The sequence below is a fragment of the Oncorhynchus masou genome, unplaced genomic scaffold (genome assembly GCF_036934945.1).
Source record: "Oncorhynchus masou masou isolate Uvic2021 unplaced genomic scaffold, UVic_Omas_1.1 unplaced_scaffold_2161, whole genome shotgun sequence".
Classification (NCBI taxonomy): domain Eukaryota; kingdom Metazoa; phylum Chordata; class Actinopteri; order Salmoniformes; family Salmonidae; genus Oncorhynchus; species Oncorhynchus masou.
This window is the reverse complement of record NW_027008638.1, coordinates 72501-82761: the sequence shown is the minus strand read 5'-3', so window position 1 is coordinate 82761 and position 10261 is coordinate 72501.

The following is a 10261-nucleotide window of genomic DNA, read 5'->3' as shown; positions in this document are numbered from 1 at the left end:
TTCTGTGTGTGATTTCCTGCAAGACAGGAATGTCAGTGTTCTGCCATGGCCAGCGAAGAGCCCGGATCTCAATCCCATTGAGCACGTCTGGGACATGTTGGATCGGAGGGTGAGGGCTAGGGCCCCCAGAAATGTCCAAGAACTTGCAGGTCCCTTGGTGGAAGCGTGAGTTAACATCTCACAGCAAGAACTGGCAAATCTGGTGCAGTCCATGAGGAGGAGATGTACTGCAGTACTTAATGCAGCTGGTGTCCACACCAGATACTGGCTGTTACTTTTGATTTTGATCCTCCCCCCTTTGTTCAGGGACACATTATTCCATTTCTGTTAGTCACGTGTCTGTGGAACTTGTTCAGTTTACTGTATATCTCAGTTGTTGAATCGTGTTATGTTCATGCAAATATCTACACATTAAGTTAAGTTTGCTGAAAATGAACGCAGTTGACAGTGAGAGGCCGTTTCTATAGTCTATAGTTTATATTGGCCACACCCCCTCTGGCCGTATTGCTTAAATATACAATGTTACTATTTTACAATGTGCAATGTGTATCAGAGTAACATTGAATTGACTTCAACTTTGTTCACAGTCCAATCACAGTCAACCTGCTGGTTTTCCTACACTACCCCAGATCAGTCAACCTGCTGGTTTTCCTACACTACCCCAGATCAGTCAACCTGCTGGTTTTCCTACACTACCCCAGGTCAGTCAACCTGCTGGTTTTCCTACACTACCCCAGATCAGTCAACCTGCTGGTTTTCCTACACTACCCCCAGATCAGTCAACCTGCTGGTTTCCTACACTACCCCAGATCAGTCAACCTGCTGGTTTTCCTACACTACCCCAGATCAGTCAGCTGGTTTTCCTACACTACCCCAGGTCAGTCAACCTGCTGGTTTTCCTACACTACCCCAGATCAGTCAACCTGCTGGTTTTCCTACACTACCCCAGGTCAGTCAACCTGCTGGTTTTCCTACACTACCCCAGGTTAGTCAACCTGCTGGTTTTCCTACACTACCCCAGGTCAGTCAACCTGCTGGTTTTCCTACACTACCCCAGGTCAGTCAACCTGCTGGTTTTCCTACACTACCCCAGATCAGTCAACCTGCTGGTTTTCCTACACTACCCCAGATCAGTCAACCTGCTGGTTTTCCTACACTACCCCAGATCAGTCAACCTGCTGGTTTTCCTACACTACCCCAGATCAGTCAACCTGCTGGTTTTCCTGCACTACCCCAGATCAGTCAACCTGCTGGTTTTCCTACACTACCCCAGATCAGTCAACATGCTGGTTTTCCTACACTACCCCAGATCAGTCAACCTGATGGTTTTCCTACACTACCCCAGATCAGTCAACCTGATGGTTTTCCTACACTACCCCAGATCAGTCAACCTGATGGTTTTCCTACACTACCCCAGATCAGTCAACCTGCTGGTTTTCCTACACTACCCCAGATCAGTCAACCTGCTGGTTTTCCTACACTACCCCAGGTCAGTCAACCTGCTGGTTTTCCTACACTACCCCAGATCAGTCAACCTGATGGTTTTCCTACACTACCCCAGGTCAGTCAACCTGCTGGTTTTCCTACACTACCCCAGGACACAGAGCACAGCAAGTCGACCCTGGAGGAGGAGCTACACAACACCTCAGAGGTGAGTGACAACCAGACTCAGCCAATCACAATGCTTAAGAATAGGTTGATGAAGCAGTATTATATTGTATTTAGTATATCCCATCGTATCCCATCATATCCCATCGTATCCCATCGTATCCCATCGTATCCCATCGTATCCCATCGTATCCCACCGTATCCCACCGTATCCCACCGTATCCCACCGTATCCCATCGTATCCCACCGTATCCCACCGTATCCCATCGTATCCCACCATATCCCACCGTATCCCACCGTATCCCACCGTATCCCACCGTATCCCATCGTATCCCATCGTATCCCACCGTATCCCACCGTATCCCACCGTATCACACCGTATCCCATCGTATCCCATCGTATCCCACCGTATCCCACCGTATCCCACCGTATTCCATCGTATCCCACCGTATCCCACCGTATCCCACCGTATCCCACCGTATCCCATCGTATCCCATCGTATCCCATCGTATCCCATCGTATCCCAGTGTATCCCACCATATCCCACCGTATCCCATCGTATCCCACCGTATCCCATCATATTCCAGCGTATCCCATCATATCCCACCGTATCCCATCATATCCCATTGTATCCCATCCCCATCGTATCCCATTGTATCCCACCGTATCCCACCGTATCCCACCATATCCCATCGTATCCCATCGTATCCCATCATATCCCATCGTATCCCATCGTATCCCATCGTATCCCCCATCGTATCCCATCGTATCCCACCGTATCCCATTGTATCCCACCGTATCCCATCATATTCCAGCGTATCCCATCATATCCCATTGTATCCCATCCCCATCGTATCCCATTGTATCCCACCGTATCCCACCGTATCCCACCATATCCCATCGTATCCCATCGTATCCCATCATATCCCATCGTATCCCATCGTATCCCATCGTATCCCATCGTATCCCATCGTATCCCACCGTATCCCATCGTATCCCACCGTATCCCATCATATTCCAGCGTATCCCATCATATCCCATTGTATCCCATCCCCATCGTATCCCATTGTATCCCACCGTATCCCACCGTATCCCACCGTATCCCATCGTATCCCATCGTATCCCATCATATCCCATCGTATCCCATCGTATCCCATCGTATCCCATCGTATCCCATCGTATCCCATCGTATCCCATCGTATCCCACCGTATCCCATCGTATCCCATCGTATCCCATCGTATCCCACCGTATCCCACCGTATCCCACGCATCCCCCACCGTATCCCACCGTATCCCATCGTATCCCATCGTATCCCATCGTATCCCACCGTATCCCATCGTATCCCATCGTATCCCATCGTATCCCATCATATCCCAGCGTATCCCATCATATCCCATCATATCCCATCGTATCCCATCGTATCCCACCGTATCCCATCGTATCCCATCGTATCCCATCGTATCCCAGCGTATCCCATCGTATCCCACCGTATCCCACCGTATCCCACCGTATCCCATCGTATCCCACCGTGGGGCGGCAGGGTAGCCTAGTGGTTAGAGCGTTGGACTAGTAACCGGAAGGTTGTGAGTTCAAACCTCTGAGCTGACAAGGTACAAATCTGTCGTTCTGCCCCTGAACAGGCAGTTAACCCACTGTTCCTAGGCCGTCATTGAAAATAAGAATGTGTTCTTAACTGACTTGCCTGGTTAAATAAAGGTAAAATTAAATTTAAAAATCCCATCGTATCCCATCGTATCCCACCGTATCCCAGTGTATCGTATCCCAACGTATCCCATCGTATCGTATCCCACCTTATCCTAACCTTATCCCAGCGTAGCGTATCCCACCGTATCCCATCGTATCGTATCTCAGCGTATCGTATCCCAGCGTATCGTATCCCACCGTATCCCAGCGTATCGTATCCCAGCGTATCCCATCGTATCGTATCCCACCTTATCCTAACCTTATACCAGCGTATCGTATTCCAGCGTATCCCACTGTATCCCATCGTATCGTATCTCATCGTATCCCACCTTATCCTAACCTTATCCCAGCGTATCGTATCCCAGTGTATCCCACCGTATCCCAGCGTATCGTATCCCACCATATCCCATCGTATTGTATCTCATCGTATCCCACCGTATCCCATCGTATCGTATCTCATCGTATCCCACCTTATCCTAACCTTATCCCAGCATATCGTATCCCAGCGTATCCCAGCGTATCCCAGCGTATCCCAGCGTATCCCAGCGTATCCCAGCGTATCGTATCCCAGCGTATCCCACCTTTATCCTAACCTTATCCCATCGTATCGTATCTCATCGTATCCCACCTTATCCTAACCTTATCCCAGCGTAGCGTATCCCACCGTATCCCATCGTATCGTATCTCAGCGTATCGTATCCCAGTGTATCCCATCGTATCCCAGCGTATCGTATCCCACCGTATCCCAGCGTATCGTATCCCAGCGTATCCCATCGTATCGTATCCCACCTTATCCTAACCTTATACCAGCGTATCGTATTCCAGCGTATCCCACCGTATCCCATCGTATCGTATCTCATCGTATCCCACCTTATCCTAACCTTATCCCAGCGTATCGTATCCCAGTGTATCCCACCGTATCCCAGCGTATCGTATCCCACCATATCCCATCGTATTGTATCTCATCGTATCCCACCGTATCCCATCGTATCGTATCTCATCGTATCCCACCTTATCCTAACCTTATCCCAGCATATCGTATCCCAGCGTATCCCAGCGTATCCCAGCGTATCCCAGCGTATCGTATCCCAGCGTATCCCACCTTTATCCTAACCTTATCCCATCGTATCGTATCTCATCGTATCCCACCTTATCCTAACCTTATCCCAGCATATCGTATCCCAGCGTATCCCAGCGTATCGTATCCCAGCGTATCCCAGTGTATCCCATCGTATCGTATCTCATCGTATCCCACCTTATCCTAACCTTATCCCAGCATATCGTATCCCAGCGTATCCCAGCGTATCGTATCCCAGCGTATCCCAGTGTATCCCATCGTATCGTATCTCATCGTATCCCACCTTATCCTAACCTTATCCCAGCATATCGTATCCCAGCGTATCCCAGCGTATCGTATCCCAGCGTATCCCAGCGTATCGTATCCCAGCGTATCCCAGTGTATCCCATCGTATCGTATCTCATCGTATCCCACCTTATCCTAACCTTATCCCATCGTATCGTATCCCAGCGTATCCCACCATATCCCAGCGTATTGTATCCCAGCGTATCCAACCGTATCCCATCATATCCAACCGTATCCCAGCGTATCCCAGCGTATCGTATCCCAGCGTATCCCACCGTATCCCATCGTATCGTATCTCATCGTATCCCACCTTACCCTAACCTTATCCCTCCGTAACGTATCGTATCCCAGCGTATCCCATCGTATCCCACCGTATCCCAGCGTATCCCACCGTATCCCACCTTATCCTAATCTTATCCCTCCGTATCGTATCCCACCTTATCCTAACCTTATCCCACCGTATCCCAGCGTATCCCACCTTATCCTAATCTTATCCCTCCGTATCGTATCCCACCTTATCCTAACCTTATCCCACCGTATCCCAGCGTATCCCACCTTATCCTAATCTTATCCCTCCGTATCGTATCCCACCTTATCCTAACCTTATCCCACCGTATCCCAGCGTATCCCACCTTATCCTAATCTTATCCCTCCGTATCGTATCCCACCTTATCCTAACCTTATCCCACCGTATCCCAGCGTATCCCACCTTATCCTAATCTTATCCCTCCGTATCGTATCGTATCCCACCTTATCCTAACCTTATCCCTCCGTATCGTATCGTATTCCACCTTATCCTAACCTTATCCCTCCGTATCGTATCGTATCCCACCGTATCTCATCATATCCTATCATATCCTATCCTATCTTATTGTATTCTATCGTATCCTATCGTATCCTATCGTATCTTATTGTATTCTATCATATCTTGTCGTATCTTATATCTTATTCAATCTTATCATATCGTATCATATCCTATCTTGTCCTATCTTTGCCAGGCATAGTTGTCTTAACACGCTCATTCTTGCTCTTTTTCCTTCACTCCCTCCCTCTCTCTCTCTCCATCCCTCCCTCCCTCATTCCCTCTCACTCTCTCTCCATCCCTCCCTCCCTCATTCCCCCCTCTCTCTCCCTCCCTCATTCCCTCACTCTCTCTCCATCCCTCCCTCTCCCTGCCTCCCTCCATCTCCCTCTCTCTCTTTCCATCCCTCCCTCCCTCATTCCCTCCCTCTCTCTCCCTGCCTCCCTCCCTCTCCCTCTCTCTCTCTCCATCCCTCCCTCCCTCATTCCCTCCCTCTCTCCCTCTCCCTCTCTCTCTCTCCTCCCTCCCTCTCCCTCCCTCCATCAGAAAGTGTGTGCGACGGTGGAGGAGAACAGTCGTCTGAAGACTCGTCTGCAGGTAATATTTATCCACTAATAAACCCCTAAACAAGACAAGAGACTTCACCCCCACAGCTTCTCCATGGTCTCTCTGTGTACAGTTTGTGTACTCATGTAAATGTCTGCAGTACGGCTGGTATGTGTCCCAAGTTGAATTTCCGTTGGAAATGGGAAGTTGAATTTCTGTTAGACCTTGGGTACTTCTTCATCTTCTTCTTCTTCTTCTTCTTCTTCTTCTTCTTCTTCATCTTCTCTTCTTCTTCTTCTTCTTCATCTTCTCTTCTTCTTCTTCTTCTTCATCTTCTCTTCTTCTTCTTCTTCTTCTTCTTCATCTTCTCTTCTTCTTCTTCATCTTCTTCTTCTTCTTCTTCTTCTTCATCTTCTCTTCTTCTTCTTCATCTTCTTCTTCTTCTTCATCTTCTCTTCTTCTTCTTCTTCATCTTATCTTCTTCTTCTTCTTCTTCATCTTCTCTTCTTCTTCTTCTTCTTCATCTTCTCTTCTTCTTCTTCTTCTTCATCTTCTCTTCTTCATCTTCTTCTTCATCTTCTCTTCTTCTTCATCTTCTCTTCTTCTTCTTCTTCTTCTTCTTCATCTTCTCTTCTTCTTCTTCTTCATCTTCTCTTCTTCTTCTTCTTCATCATCTTCTTCTTCTTCTTCTTCTTCTTCATCTTCTCTTCTTCTTCTTCATCTTCTCTTCTTCATCTTCTTCTTCTTCATCTTCTCTTCTTCATCTTCTTCTTCTTCATCTTCTCTTCTTCTTCTTCATCTTCTCTTCTTCTTCTTCTTCTTCTTCTTCATCTCCTTCTTCTTCTTCTCCTTCTTCTTCTTCTTCTTCTTCTTCTTCTTCTTCTTCTTCTTCTTCTTCTTCTTCTTCTTCTTCTTCTACCCCTGCAGGTAGCGGAGGCAGTGCAGAGAGACAGACAGAGTAACAGTGCAGAGCAGGACTATGAAGAGGTCATTACACTGCTAGAGGCTGAGATCAAAGACCTGAAGAACCAACTGGCGGGCAACAAACAGAAGGGTCTGGAAGCCACTAAGGTAGACTTAAAACCACTTAATGGAAGAGAAGACTAGAGTCGTCTGGGTGGGCTGCAGACACAACAAACAGAAGGGTCTGGAAGCTACTAAGGTAGACTTAAAACCACTTAATGGAAGAGAAGACTAGAGTCGTCTGGGTGGGCTGCAGACACAACAAACAGAAGGGTCTGGAAGCTACTAAGGTAGACTTAAAATCACTTCATGGAAGAGAAGACTAGAGTCGTCTGGGTGGGCTGCAGACACAACAAACAGAAGGGTCTGGAAGCTACTAAGGTAGACTTAAAACCACTTAATGGAAGAGAAGACTAGAGTCGTCTGGGTGGGCTGCAGACACAACAAACAGAAGGGTCTGGAAGCTACTAAGGTAGACTTAAAACCACTTAATGGAAGAGAAGACTGGAGTCGTCTGGGTGGGCTGCAGACACAACAAACAGAAGGGTCTGGAAGCTACTAAGGTAGACTTAAAACCACTTAATGGAAGAGAAGACTGGAGTCGTCTGGGTGGGCTGCAGACACAACAAACAGAAGGGTCTGGAAGCTACTAAGGTAGACTTAAAACCACTTAATGGAAGAGAAGACTAGAGTCGTCTGGGTGGTCTGCAGACACAACAAACAGAAGGGTCTGGAAGCTACTAAGGTAGACTTAAAACCACTTAATGGAAGAGAAGACTAGAGTCGTCTGGGTGGGCTGCAGACACAACAAACAGAAGGGTCTGGAAGCTACTAAGGTAGACTTCGTCTGGGTGGGTTGCAGACACAACAAACAGAAGGGTCTGGAAGCTACTAAGGTAGACTTAAAACCACTTAATGGAAGAGAAGACTAGAGTCGTCTGGGTGGGCTGCAGACACAACAAACAGAAGGGTCTGGAAGCTACTAAGGTAGACTTAAAACCACTTAATGGAAGAGAAGACTAGAGTCGTCTGGGTGGGCTGCAGACACAACAAACAGAAGGGTCTGGAAGCTACTAAGGTAGACTTAAAACCACTTAATGGAAGAGAAGACTAGAGTCGTCTGGGTGGGCTGCAGACACAACAAACAGAAGGGTCTGGAAGCTACTAAGGTAGACTTAAAACCACTTAATGGAAGAGAAGACTAGAGTCGTCTGGGTGGGCTGCAGACACAACAAACAGAAGGGTCTGGAAGCTACTAAGGTAGACTTAAAACCACTTAATGGAAGAGAAGACTAGAGTCGTCTGGGTGGGCTGCAGACACAAAAACAGAAGGGTCTGGAAGCTACTAAGGTAGACTTAAAACCACTTAATGGAAGAGAAGACTAGAGTCATCTGGGTGGGCTGCAGACACAAGAAACAGCAGGGTCTGGAAGCTACTAAGGTAGACTTAAAACCACTTAATGGAAGAGAAGACTAGAGTCGTCTGGGTGGGCTGCAGACACAAGAAACAGAAGGGTCTGGAAGCTACTAAGGTAGACTTAAAACCACTTAATGGAAGAGAAGACTAGAGTCGTCTGGGTGGGCTGCAGACACAACAAACAGAAGGGTCTGGAAGCTACTAAGGTAGACTTCGTCTGGGTGGGTTGCAGACACAACAAACAGAAGGGTCTGGAAGCTACTAAGGTAGACTTAAAACCACTTAATGGAAGAGAAGACTAGAGTCGTCTGGGTGGGCTGCAGACACAACAAACAGAAGGGTCTGGAAGCTACTAAGGTAGACTTAAAACCACTTAATGGAAGAGAAGACTAGAGTCGTCTGGGTGGGCTGCAGACACAACAAACAGAAGGGTCTGGAAGCTACTAAGGTAGACTTAAAACCACTTAATGGAAGAGAAGACTAGAGTCGTCTGGGTGGGCTGCAGACACAACAAACAGAAGGGTCTGGAAGCTACTAAGGTAGACTTAAAACCACTTAATGGAAGAGAAGACTAGAGTCGTCTGGGTGGGCTGCAGACACAAGTGATGACTAAGCAGTCAGAAAGATGTGCAGGTTGGTTGCAGTGGAGGGCAGCAGACCTCTCCATTTCTGAAACACTCCAAACAATTGTTTGTGACCCAGCAGGACAACACTAGTCTTTTCTACCCTAAAATACTGTGACCCAGCACGACAACACTCGTCTTTTCTACCCTAAAATACTGTGACCCAGCACGACAACACTAGTCTTTTCTACCCTAAAATACTGTGACCCAGCAGGACAACACTAGTCTTGTTTTACCCTAAAATACTCTGACCCAGCAGGACAACACTAGTCTTTTTTTACCCTAAAATACTGTGACCCAGCAGGACAACACTAGTCTTTTCTACCCTAAAATACTGTGACCCAGCAGGACAACACTAGTCTTTTTTTACCCTAAAATACTGTGACCCAGCAGGACAACACTAGTCTTTTCTACCCTAAAATACTGTGACCCAGCAGGACAACACTAGTCTTTTCTACCCTAAAATACTGTGACCCAGCAGGACAACACTAGTCTTTTCTACCTAAAATACTGTGACCCAGCAGGACAACACTAGTCTTTTCTACCCTAAAATACTGTGACCCAGCAGGACAACACTAGTCTTTTCTACCCTAAAATACTGTGACCCAGCAGGACAACACTAGTCTTTTCTACCCTAAAATACTGTGACCCAGCAGGACAACACTAGTCTTTTTTACCCTAAAATACTGTGACCCAGCAGGACAACACTAGTCTTTTCTCCCCTAAAATACTGTGACCCAGCACGACAACACTAGTCTTTTCTACCTAAAATACTGTGACCCAGCAGGACAACACTAGTCTTTTCTACCCTAAAATACTGTGACCCAGCATGACAACACTAGTCTTTTCTACCCTAAAATACTGTGACCCAGCAGGACAACACTAGTCTTTTCTACCCTAAAATACTGTGACCCTGCAGGACAACACTAGTCTTTTTACCCTAAAATACTGTGACCCAGCAGGACAACACTAGTCTTTTCTACCCTAAAATACTGTGACCCAGCAGGACAACACTAGTCTTTTCTACCCTAAAATACTGTGACCCAGCAGGACAACACTAGTCTTTTCTACCCTAAAATACTGTGACCCAGCAGGACAACACTAGTCTTTTCTACCCTAAAATACTGTGACCCAGCAGGACAACACTAGTCTTTTCTACCCTAAAATACTGTGACCCAGCAGGACAACACTAGTCTTTTTTACCCTAAAATACTGTGACCCAGCAGGACAACAC